At 29.6% G+C, this 13766-nt stretch overlaps 1 protein-coding gene and 1 long non-coding RNA gene across 6 annotated transcripts in view; one reads left to right on the top strand and one right to left on the bottom strand.

Annotated features, from left to right (window-relative positions):
• The window catches only part of cnc (NFE2 like bZIP transcription factor cap-n-collar), a 281683-nt gene that overhangs the window by 259444 nt on the left and 8473 nt on the right, over positions 1 to 13766 (top strand). The gene's annotated exons all lie outside the window — the stretch shown is intronic.
• Positions 3354 to 10463, bottom strand: LOC143265169 (uncharacterized). The gene is made up of 3 exons (XR_013039371.1): positions 9310 to 10463; positions 4276 to 4497; positions 3354 to 4180 (listed from the first exon to the last, which is right to left on the bottom strand). It is a non-coding gene; the product is annotated as an uncharacterized LOC143265169 (long non-coding RNA).

The following is a 13766-nucleotide window of genomic DNA, read 5'->3' as shown; positions in this document are numbered from 1 at the left end:
TTTCTATTTTTTCACTTGCTACCTTACTATTGTGGCGAACTTTTTTCAATTTTTCTTTCGTTTTATTTAATTAATTATGTTAAATTTGTGGTATCAGCTATGACTAACCTTCCCTGCTTTGAACATACTTCATTTAAGCTCATCGTTCTCACTCAACAATATCAAACGTGAAATAGTTGATTTTTTGTATCTAATCTCTTATTATTTTCATAAACAATATCAGACAACTTGCATGAAACTTAAAGTTAGAAGAAAAATTTATTTTTATACAGCGTAAAAAAAGCAAACTTCGCATAATAAGTAATATAATTATGAAGTTAATTATACATTACAAGTTTCAACATAGAAATAATACATTTTAAATGCTTGAACTGAGATAAATTAATTAACACATACATTGTTCAAATATTTTCCCGTCTTTTGTCGATTCTCTTGTTGTGATAAAATCTTAAAAGATTATCACTTTTGCGATCAGAACAGCTACCGAATGGTTTGTTATTCTTCAAAGAAAACGTGTTTCTCGTTCATTTCTTTCTTTGCATGTCGATGGATCAACAATTCCGTGGCTTGTCGTAGGACAATATAAACCCATTAATATCTTCATCCCATTATTAATCGCTTAATACTGTAAGTTTTTAGTAAATGGAATTTTTACATTTAACATTAATTTTCCAGAAATATTCGTGAACGGCATAAAGTATAAGTAAATTCAAAATATAAAATGATATACACAAGTTGTTGTTAAAAACAAGTCATTGCATGTGTTACTAAAAACACGTTATTATATATGTTGTTATGAATAATTGTACAATAGGAAAATACAATATAAACAATATAACATTTATTGTATATTTATACATATATTTATATTATTGTATAAGTCAATATGCAATATGGTATTTATTGTTGCAGCATATACAGTAATATAATACATATTATATAAGTACAATATATATATAATATTCAGTGTATACATATATGCAATATAATATTTATTGTCTAAGTATACATATACAGAATATAGTATAGTATACAGAATGTAGTACTGTATTATAACGTAATATTCATTTCTACAAGTACATAAGCAATATTGTACCTATTGCACATGCATATACATATAATATAATACAAGTGATGTGTAGTATTTGTAACACAAGTGAACATTATATTACACTTATACTTATATTAATTATATATAATTTCTAAACACATTTTTATAATTTCTAAATATTTTCTTAATATTTTCTCGTTTGTAGTCCCCATTGTAACATATTTATTTATAACAATAAGTAGATATATCCATACAAGGATATGATTTCTCCATGTTTTTCTGGAAACGTGCAGCTAAGTTAAATCAAGTTACAGCTCTTCGAAGATTAACAAAGAATCAAAATATCAAAGCATTATCAGCTCAGGAGGAAATGAAGTGTACGATATTTATTTGATTATAAAGACTGCATTATGTAGAAAAACATAGTCGCGTCATGCGAAATCAACTAGGAAACCACCGCTATAAATACTTGCGTGTGCGACCGCGTGTGCTTTATTATCACTTGGCGAGGTTTGCGAACAAGATATCGCATCCATATTTGAGATGCTTAGTCACACGACCTCAGTTATTCGAAAGGCTTCGCTTCTACTTCGCTGCGGATGAATTTTAAGATCGGATACATGCACTGCTGTTCAGAAGTGTTACGATCGTGGACATTCACATTGCTGGACCAGATTGTCGTAACAAAAGATGCATTAAGAGATAAAATTGAATTTTAACAGTGAGTGGAGCAGACATGTGACATTATAGCTGGTTTTTAACAATTGGAAAATAATGCAGATTGCAAGTAATTTGTACATTCATGGGATGTAATAATGAAGTGCACATTTTTTTCAAGATAGGCAAATATTATATAATATAAAGTATAATTGTATAATATAATATAATATCTACCTGTAACATCTTTTGTTATACCAGTTTAGCACTTGCCAATATGTTAGTTTTTCTCCAAAATAGTTGTCAAATTTTAAATAAAAATGATGCACCACTATTATTCTGAAATACATGGTGAAATATGAATCAGCAGAGATAAAACTTCTACTACACAGGAAGAACTTAAAACCACATGTCTGAATTTTCAAATTCCTAAGTTTTCAGTTTCTGAAATTCGTAAATTTTCAAATTCCTAAAAATCCAAATTTCTTAATTTTCAAATATCCGAAAACCCAAACTTTAAAACTACTATATTGTCAAACTCAAGTTATAAATTTGAAAACATTCGAATTTTTTAATTTTTATATTTGAAAATTTTTAATTTTCTTAATTTAGAAGTCTATAAATTTATAAATTTTTTCATCTTTAAAATTTTATAGTATTCTTTTAGGTAAAGCTCTTCTAATATATGAAACTCTTTTACATAGAAAATTGATTGTGTAATTTTAGTCGATGCACTGTAAAGCGCATTACAGCGATTAAAATGTATAAAGATTTAAAATAGCTTAGCAATATTTTTTATTCGACCTCTTATTCTGTTTAAAATATGCATTTAAAGGGAGTGGATGATAAAGTTACCATTTTTTAAGTAAATTGATTGATCACGCGTTACCGCGTGATGAAATACGTAAAGTAACTGGCAATAGAACCGAATAGGGTGATTCTACATGGGAAAATAAGTCGAAAATATCAAATAAAATTTTTCTATACAAATCTTATTTTTCAAGAAAATTCAATTTATATAAAAATAATTTATTTACGACAAAAGGGATAACAATTTCAACAGTTCTTTAGATAATAAAAAAATTAATAGATGTTCTAAATTAGTATATGTACTTTTGTTCGACTAAATTCATCATACTATGGTGAATTGACATATAAAAAACTGATTATACATTTTAGTGATATTAACACTAGAATTACCAACGAGTTAAAATGACTGGTTTCAGATTTCTCATTTTATATTACAAATTTTTATTTTCCTGCTTTAAAATTTTTATTATCGTAAAAACTAGTTCTATATATTACTTGATGCTTTAGTATTTATTTATTTCCCTTTCCATTTTATTTTTCATTCTTCGATAAACGAGCATTTAATGTCAGTAGTTCTAGTGTTAATTCATTTATAACATTCATTACTTGTAAAATTAATCAAAAACTTAAAAGTATTATCTTTCTCACCGTAGAGAAATTTTTGTATAAATTTTCGAATTGACTGTTCTCGAAAACGAAGCTTCAGTACAAAATTTTATTGTATATTTTCGATTTAATTTTTCACGCAGAATCAACACTTTTCTGGTTGTACCGCGAATTACATGACAATTCTGAAATTGATTATCAACAGAGGAGCGATATCGAGTGAGGGGCAAATTAATAAAATATTAATTTAAACATTTATACACTAAATTTTTTAAGATTTATAAATGATTCACATAATGTAGGATTTTTAAATAATTAATTCAGGAATGGTGAACCAGTAAGGACAATTCAGTAGTTCAAAATAACTTAAATGAAGAACAAAAGTTAGAAATGTTCTATTACTTATGGTCCGCAATATGTTTTTTGTACTTTGTTCGAATCGTATTTTGACCATGATGAAAAAAAACGGAGCCATTGTATATAATCTTAAAAAAAATAATTTGTTTTCTCGATCATTCTATATCAATGTAACGATAAGATATTTAGCATCTCGATAGAACATATTTAATTATAACAAGAAAAAGAAAGAAAGGAACACGTGTGTGCTTTGTGCGATTATTACGTCACAATTTTGTCCAACAAGGACTTAAACGTTGTATACTTATTCTTATTTCGCAATAAAAATAACTTGCATCCTTACTTCATGAGGCAATCCGAGATTGTCGTCCATCCTTGACAATTTTGTGATGACGCACTTGGTTACTAGTAACGAACGTACAGTTAGGAGCAAAGCTAAACCGACGCAACTGTTTTTCTAGAAAATTACTATTTGAACCATTTATTTCGAAAGTGAGGAAAATTCTTTGTTATTGCTAGATATTTACGATTTTGCATTTCAATAGATTTAAAAATGATATGCGCTGATAGACAATTTTTTTTTTATTTTGCAGTGATAGATAATGTTTAAAAAAATTTGTTTATCATTTTGGTTTTAATTGTCTTCATATTCAGATCCTGATACAGTTCTTTTATTACCAACGTTCATGGATCTCAATTCTATAAACATAATATAATTAATCAAATTCTTTGGAAATTAGAATTTTACTGGAATGAAGTTATTAATCAGAAAAGTATATTTTGTTATTACCTACCGACTTCACTTTCAAATGCATTAGAGTTACACTTTTAATTAGTGTTACTAATTTTCAAGTAACAATAAAACTGTTAAAAGCCTTTTTGCATCGATACTAAAGTAAGTATCGCATCAATTTTATTGAGTATTTATCAGAAACTGACTTGCAAGTTACTTGCAAGCTAATAAAGAAATCAGAAATTATATCTAAACAGCACATCCTCACTCATATTAAGGTTACCTATAACACCAATATTATACAATTTGTAGTTTTACACAGTATTCTCAATATTACTAAAATATATTTTGTACATGTGAAGTGTGTACTTTGTACTTTGAAACATGAATTTGTAAACTTTACGAAGTAAAGAATTAGCAAATGTTGTAACTTGGTTATTTAAAGATTTGGCAATTTATAAATTGACAATTTAGAAATTCGACGACTTTAAAAGACTTTGATTTCAGAACCTGAAAAGTCGTACTTTTGAAAATTCAGAAAATTGAAATATTGAAAATGTATGAAATTTCAAATTTCAAATTGAGAATTCGAGAGTTTAAAGTTTAGAATTTTGAAAGTTGAAATAACGTACTTTTACGAATTTGACACTTGAACAAAACAGAAATTTGGAAATTCGACACAATAAGAAATCAGAAATTTGAAAATTGAAAAATTGAAAAATTTAGGGATCGTAGAGTTTAACACTAGATTTACGGAACCCATTAAAATGACGGATAATAGGCCTACTTTAGATGACAGAATTTGTTAAGAAATTTCTGTAAAAATGTCAACTTTCATCAACTTTCAGCAAAAGTATCAATGTTTTAGGCAGTTCACACATCATCTGCAATTTATTTATTTTTCTACTTTAGGTAAATTTAAATAAAAGTGACCATCAAACGTCCGTAAATCTGGTGTTAAGAATGTAGAAATTTAGAAGTTCAAAAATTCGAAAATTTGAATATAAATTGAGTGCTTAAGAAATCTCTTAATTCAAACTTGAGATATGAAAGGTACTCTACATAGTACCCAACCGGTATGTATATGCATATCGTCACTGTTATCACGGATCATTGTATAAATCAGCATAATTACATTGAAGCCAATGACTAAGCGTTCACAGTGGTTCTTAACACTAAAAATAAAATGTCGTAACAAATAAACTAACGATACTAAAAGCGTTAATCGATTCTTAAACTGAAATCCATACAGGTAGAATTAATTAGATTATTTCGTGTTAATATATGTGAGCACATAAATAATTCTCTCTCAAGAAGTTTTGCTTCTCATTGTAATGTTATCACACGTGTTACTTAAGCAGTTAAAATTGTAATAATGCTGAATAAACGTGTGTCGTGTATCAAGTCTTTATGTAAAACAGCATGATATGCAAAACAAAAGGGATAATTACGTATGTGCGAGAGATAAGTTTGCTAAGGTACACCCACGACTCATGGTGAAAGTACGAATGATTGCTGCCTGCATACTTATGTAGTTACGTTTCCTTACACTGTTATATTACATAATTACCATAGAGGAACACTTACATCGTATGTAGGCGCAATGAACGTGAATTGTTGCGTCCGACAAATATCATATTCGCTAATCGTGATTTTTCGTGTGATTTCAAACGTTTCATTTGCAAAATTAATTCTCTGGTATGGACGCTAAAATTATCATACATATGCTACACCTTTGACTATTTTCAAAAAATATTTTTAATGTATAAAAATGTATAGGATATAAGGTATCCTTTAGTGCAATAATTGTATAATATACGAAAGTAAATTAATATGCATGTGCAAAAGTTTCCGTTGTTCTTGAGATAGTGTCCTTTGGTATACATTGATATATTAATATTTCGTATATAAAATTAATCATGTATGATAGTAAAAATGATTACGCATATGCAAAGTTTTTTGTTGATTTTAAGATAGTGTCCTTTGATACAATATTTCACATATAAAATTAAACATTCATGAAAGAAAATTATTATGTATATGCAAATGTTCGTCGTTTTTTAGATAGTATATTTACTACAGTATTTAACTTGTAAAATTAAAAGTAATTAATAAGATACAAAATTTGCCATCATTTTTAAAAAAGTATCTATTAACTTTAATATGATTTATGAATAATGGACAATTTTTAATAATGATATAGTGTATCATTTTTCAATCGCTTTCGAAGCAATTTTGATAGCTTATTTTTAATCAAATCATGTTGCCACTTTTCACCGAAAGATAGATATAGCGAAAAAGGTAATCGGTGAAGTACTGATAAGTTAATAATTAGACATTCATTTCATGCATTTTATACATTTATTTTAAATTTTATCTCAAAATCGATGTGTAAATAAATTAGTATTTATCATTAATTTATAGGTCAGTTTAGAAAAACTTAGATATGTAGAATTATATTAATAGAATATTATCCAATACATTTTCATCTTCTTTTGGGTAATATATAAATATATGTAATTACTTCACAAATTATTTATTATTACTACGAAATAATTAGTTAACTATTAAATAATTTTTCGTAAATTTTAAGAGCGTAAAGCTTTTAATATTTATATATCCATTCTATGCAAATTAAAATATATGTACTTCCTGTGCTATTACCTTGTTATAAAAATTCGCAATAACACAATGAAACATTAAAAATGAAAAAATCCTCATATTATGTGATCAATAAAAACAGTTACATAATCATAATATTTTAATAAAAAAGTTCATTTTTCATAAAATTTACAAAATTGAAATCTTATTAAACAGTCGAAATAATGTTTCTGTAAAAGAATATATTTACACATATTTTGCATTTTATACATAGTTTAAAGTTCAAGGTATGAAAAATATATTTTGTTGTATACATATATCAAAATAAACAGATAATTTCGAAATACTAACAGTGCAATTATACGATGTAATTACGTTTGCGCATTCTGTACGTTCATTAAACAACAGTACGAAGATATTAATTATTCATGTTATTCTACGATTACACTGAAGCATGTTATAATAGGACGTTTAATGACAAAAATGACATAGCAATTATAACATTAAGTAATTTATCTTATATTTTTGTGAAACGCATTAAATATCCAAGTATTATGTCATTACAGAAAAAACAGATATAACACTGTAAGCATGATAGCATTGGCATAACTAAGATTTTTATCTGATAGTGTCAACATTCACACCACACATGATCAAGTGGTTTTTGGAAGCTTGGGAACATGAATACCTTCAACATTTCGGAATGAGAATTTGGAAAAGAATTTGATAATTTGGAAATTTAGGAATCGAGAATTCGAGACTTTAATATTTAGGAATGTAAAAATTTGATAATTTTAAAGCTTGAAAATGTGAGACTTGTAAATTAGTAATTTAAATATTTGAATATTCAGAAAATTAAGGCTTCCAAAACTTACAAATTTGGCCATTTGGATATTTCAAAATTCGAAAATTTGCGCTTTTCAATTTTAAAAATTAGAAAACTTATATTACAATGTATTCAAGATACCGGAAAGTGTCTCCTTGGTCCTTATCTAGTTACGTCACTACCTAATCGTATATTTAAAATTTTGCTTGCTATGTGAGTTAGTCGTTAGATTAGTTTAAAATTGTAACTATCAACCATTCTTCATACATCACTATAAAATACCTGAATTCAATTAGTGCCTATACACGATACAATTGTTCTTCATTCTACTACAATTATATCATTATCTTTGCATTTTACAAATTTCTTTCATTACCTCCTTCGCAACTCTGAACTTTCTGTCGAATATCTAAACTGAATATCTAAACTTTTCAAGAAAATAATGTTTCTTGAAGTTGTTTTTTCTATTTTGTTCGATAAATGATGCTACGTAGTATATCATACGGAAGTTTCCAACTTTTTCAGAGCGTGAACATTTATCAGGAAGGACTCTAAAGTCCAGTCATAGCGGAGCGGTGTAAACGATAAAGCATGTTCGAGACCGCGTTGAAATGAATTTGTTCTTAGCAAGGTCAGTTTTATGTTTCGTTTCTTCGAATAAACGAATTTAACGTTGAAAATAAAAGCGTGACGTATGAAAAATTTACTGGGTCAAGATAATATTTTATGTCATCAGTTTGCAATCGTTGCGAATGCGTTAACAATTTCTAGCCGTAGAATACGTGCGTTGACACAACGGTTAAGTATCCATGTTCTCGGATTCTTCTGAGACATTTCCTTTTTGCATCAAATGGCACTAGCAGACTGAGATGGTACATTACGTAGTAACTGTTCTTGACATAATTCAAAGTCACAACTCTATACTTTTTTAGCATGATAACTTAGAGATTTAATACAAAATGTTAATTTTGTGATTGCCTCTTTTCATTCAGATAGAATTTATAGAATGTGATTATTTAAATAACAACTGATGGCATTACATAGCAATTTTTTTTAGTGGTTTAAGGTTAAAGTGACAATTTAGTTCTCCTAATGGATAAACATGAAACAGCATGTATATGTTCCAATAACACTAGTATTTTGCAATGGTACGTTATTAATATGTTTACTTGTAGGTTAATATGTTAATATGTTAACATACAAGTTAACTAAACGCTGACCTCGTCATTTACTTTTTGTTTTAAATAGCCAGTTCATTTGGATGCAATGTAGGTTTTCTTTGGATAAAAAGCATTGGAATGGGAGAGTTCTAGGTCAAACTCTCTTCAAGATTTTCCTTAGCTTATTCCTAGACTCTACTTAGGCTTTCTCTGAACTTTCTCAAGACGTTCTTAATTTCTTTCATTCTTATTTTTAATTGTCAACAATGATTAAATTTCGACATTTTCAAAAGTCCCAAATTAACCATTGTACACATCTTCGAACCCTCAGATTCTCAAATTCAAATTTTTAACATTTCAAGTTCCTTATATCCAGAAATTTCAAAACGAGAAATTAAAATCAAGAAACGACGACATTGAACACAAGTTAAATTACAAATTTCACGAAACAAGTACAACAAAACTCGTAAAGATTATATTTTTATTAAATAAAAAATAATTCCTTAACGTTCAAAACGGAATAAAGTTTCGGATTGATGTATGCAGTCGAATGCAATTGACTGGTTACACGTTCTTTCCACGATTCTTTTGTCACGGTACTTAACGTCGCACGCGTATATCTATGCGACACGTTAACCTAACGGATTAACATAAAACGCTAAGTTTATGATCGATGAAGGAATTATCCAAGGGTACGCGAGTTGTCCGTATGACGAATCGGTCGACACGCGACGTAGCTGTACGCCGACGCTCCCACCGTCTGGTTGTCTGTCCAATACCAAAGTGAAAAGTGACGCTAGTCACCATCCTCTTGAAGCGAGTGGTAACGCCCCACGCCGGGTCAGCCTCTTTCAGATACGCGCCACCAACTTAAGTAGTTATGTTTACGCTGTGTTCGCGATCGAATGCCTATCTTGCGTATCTCGTGATGTCCCGCTAATCGTACGAGTTCCAAAGCCGACGTTATAATATGTTCCGAGAAGGGAAATCGTCGTCGGATGCGATAACTCCACGCGTGTGTTTCGAGTTCGCGATAAATTGCGACTCAGCCGACGAATCGACTGCGGCTATTAAGATTCACTCGTTGTTGGCAACTTTTTTTCCTTCCTTCTAGTGCTGTGATACGATCTTAGCCAACGATCTGTGATTCAGGCGTCGGTGAATGGCGTTTCAATATCGAATACGATATCGAACGAGTGTACTATGTTTCGCGTGTTCAACGTAAAAATGCAGGAACATCGACTTCGCGTGACAAATTCGACGGTTATCCTTGTGTTCGAAAGTGAAGTTAACTGACGTGATCGTGTGTTTGTGTTGCGAGTGCGAGCTCGATTAATATGCATCAGCGGGAGGTAGATTCAGTGTGCCGGGGAAGATTGTTGTGAAAGAGAGAAAGGAACAGCTGGCGAAGTAAAGGTGCTAAAGAGCTGGTTACAAACAAGAAAATATTTTGCGCTGGACGTTCTCGAACATGAACTCCTACGCGCGTGTGTTATACCGTGAACAAATGGTACCAGTTTCTTTTGTACGCCTCTAACAGGAAACTTCTAAGTAGTTAAAGACACTTGATCGAAGAACACCTTCCTCCGAGTGCATCGATCTTTCGAATGAAGCTCTTCAGGAGCTTAAATGGCGACTATGGGAGTTATTGTATATATACCACGTAGGTAATTTTTTTTCTTCGGTTACATTAACACATGTTATCGCGTTTTATCGATGAATTTCTAACTTGAACCGAACGGCGAGCCGATGCAGCCTACAACAGTACCTCGTGCTTGTTTATTGACCCTGACTCGCGATCGAAAGTCCAGAAAAATATGAATGGCGGTCGAGATTTGCCGATTTGATTGCGACATAAAAGAAAGTAACATAACACTGTGGGTCCTCGGAATTCGTGCGTATAAGCTTACGCACATACGTGGACATGTCACGTGTTTGATATGCCATCGACCTACATGCAGTCCGCATTAACTTCATGACCAGCATCGAACCCATCGAACTCGAACTATCGCTGGTTTGAACCGTCACGAGGCATGAATTACGAGCTGTTCGAATAAGAATGATGTTACGTAATCGTTCGTTATTCGTTCGTAGATCCAATCAAGTAAATTCAAAAGTCCGATAGCTTATCATTGTAATGAAAAATGCTGCGTCATGACAATTCGACGATTCTCTACCGTACATTCGCTTACGTGCTCGTATTTCTCTTTTCTTTATTTCTTTGCCGTCTGTCACAATCGCTTGAACAGTTGTCGCATATATTTAAGAATATTAAGTGAGCATTGTATCGATGTTGCGAAGCGAACGGTACGATTAACAATCACGACAGGGTAATTTATTTATGCATTGCTTTTGTAAGAATCGCGTCGAGGATATTTCTTTCTTACTCAGTGTTAATGTTAAGTTATCACTTATATAACGTTTAAATAGCGAGATAAACTGAAATGCACTGTTGTTCATCCGTGACATGTATTATCACCGTTATACCGAGAAGAAAAAATGTTGCAATAAAGCATTGTATTTCCTTTCTCAAAATTAGTTGATAAGAATGAAACGTGATACCAGGTTTACACGGTTCTGTTGCAGTTGTATGCGCTGAATAATTCTAAGAAACGTGGTATCACTACACCAGTGCATCTTAATCTGCTTTCGAAGCAGTGCTTCTACGTGTATCACGAATCAATTTTAGAACTATGTGGAGTTCCGTTAGTACAATTCTTATGTTCTAATAAGAAGTAATAGGAATTAATAAGAGTACTGATATAATAATTTCTTATTGCTCGATATGTTTTCATCTCGATAAAACTATTCTGTACTTTATACATGTAAAATCGATAGAATTTTAAATTAACCTTATCTAATCTTTCAGATCAAACAGATTTGATATCAGACGTCTGAATGACTATATCACAGATAGAATTGTTCTTTTGTACAAGTATTTTTAAAACAGATTTGTGTTAACCGTTATAACTGATATAAATATCGTGATAGATTTAGGAAACGATTATAAATTATGGTTCAAGTATTATTAGAGAATTATAGGTGAAGTAATTATTATCTTTTTTATTCTTGTATGAACAATTGATGAATTCGAAACGTGGTTGATATTAATAGACATGGTTAATCAACGGTACGTCGATCCACGCAACCAATGGACCTTGAGCCTTCCTGTGTCTTACACTGCACATGTTTTCATTCTGTTTACTATGAACATTGTATACATATCGTACTTTCAAGTAAATATTTTGTAATACATTGTGAAATATTCAAACATGTAAAGTTTAATATTTATGGTATTTAATAAAAATAGAATAATTGCAGTAATACCGGTCGTAGTATTAGTAACTTACAATTAATACTAGCTGTGTTATTACCGATGTTAATAACTATTAAATGTAATTACTTGTTACTCAAACTGACACATTACTAATACAAACATCAGTGCTGCTAATCGGTAAATATGACTAATAGTTATTAATGTTAGTAATAAAATAGTGTAGTAATAAGATAGTATTAACAAAAATAAAATTAATATATTAATAACAATTGAATGTAATGTTACTAAAAATTACTTGTTATTATTGCCGATAACTGTCACTAACTAATTCCATCAGTAATAATAATAGCTATTAGCACGAAGACTATCATGACGGTCATCGGCGATCGATACTTCAAATTCCAAGTAATTGAGTAATCAAAATTTCAAAAACGGAAAAAATTTATAATAGTATATGTATTAAATGAATAATGTATCGTAGTAAATTTAAATATTAATTCATTGTATTTCGATGATCATTATTGTAATTTATTGTGTTATACGTCAATTTTTACTGCGACAGCTAATAATAATTAATAATTACAATTATTAACAATTAATTATATCATGACTGATACAATTTCAAGTATTATAAATGTATACCACTTGTGGCATCCTTAGTAAAATTAATAGCTATTAATTATTATTATCTGCAATATTACCAGTATTAATTACCAATATTAGTTACAATGTTGTTAATACTAGCTATAATATTACGCAAAAGTAATGTTAACAGTGACATTACTAATATGAAAACTGTTAATTATAGTTATCAATAATGAATACTTTGTAATTACTGTGTGACACTAATAACTATTAACAATAAGTACTTGCAACTAATACTAAAAACAACAGTACTAGTATTAAGCGTAGATAACAGCGTAAATAAATTGCAACAAAAACGTACACATAAGCGAATAAACTATTATTGTACGCAAAACTTACTGAAATAAATTACACTATTAAATATTTAAATTAATGCTTTGCTTTTATAAATAATTTCGTTGTTTAATCCAAACCATAGATGTAAAAATGTCTTTATTTTACTCTTAGAAAACATATTTTCATAGTCTCTGAATAAAGACATATTGTTACGGGTGAAGCTTAAGCATAACAATTACGTGTATAAAACCGGTTACTGAAAATGTCATGTTTGCAATGTGGACTTTTCGATTAAAAACAGAAACCACTCTCTTGTTTTACATAATATCCGTTGTTTAGTTAAAACATTAAATATTCTGCATGAGGAAAATATTTTACATGGAAACGAAAAATAGAAGTTTATATTACTTATTTTCGAGGAATAAACAACACAGTTTTATCTTGAACTTTGATATTCTTGTTATTAATCAATGTAGTTTTATTGAATAATTATAACACTCCTACCGTAGAAAAAAATACTTTCCTAGTATGAAAGTTCACTTTTAAATTAGTAATTCGTGGTAAATTATAAAAATTCATATATATTATAGCAGTCAAGGTTACATTTGTAATGCAGATGTATTTGTAGTAATGTTTTTTACATTTCTTTCGATTTCAAGATATATTTTTAGTTACTCGTAGCTTTGGGCATCACGACAATGGAAAATGAAATATGCGATTTCACCTAAACCTACAAAAATAGAATTCACCTTGAAACCTTTGAATAT

Source organism: Megachile rotundata, chromosome 9 (genome assembly GCF_050947335.1).
Source record: "Megachile rotundata isolate GNS110a chromosome 9, iyMegRotu1, whole genome shotgun sequence".
NCBI lineage: Eukaryota > Metazoa > Arthropoda > Insecta > Hymenoptera > Megachilidae > Megachile > Megachile rotundata.
Note: the sequence above shows the minus strand (reverse complement) of the source record. Positions and strands in the feature narration are given on the sequence as shown.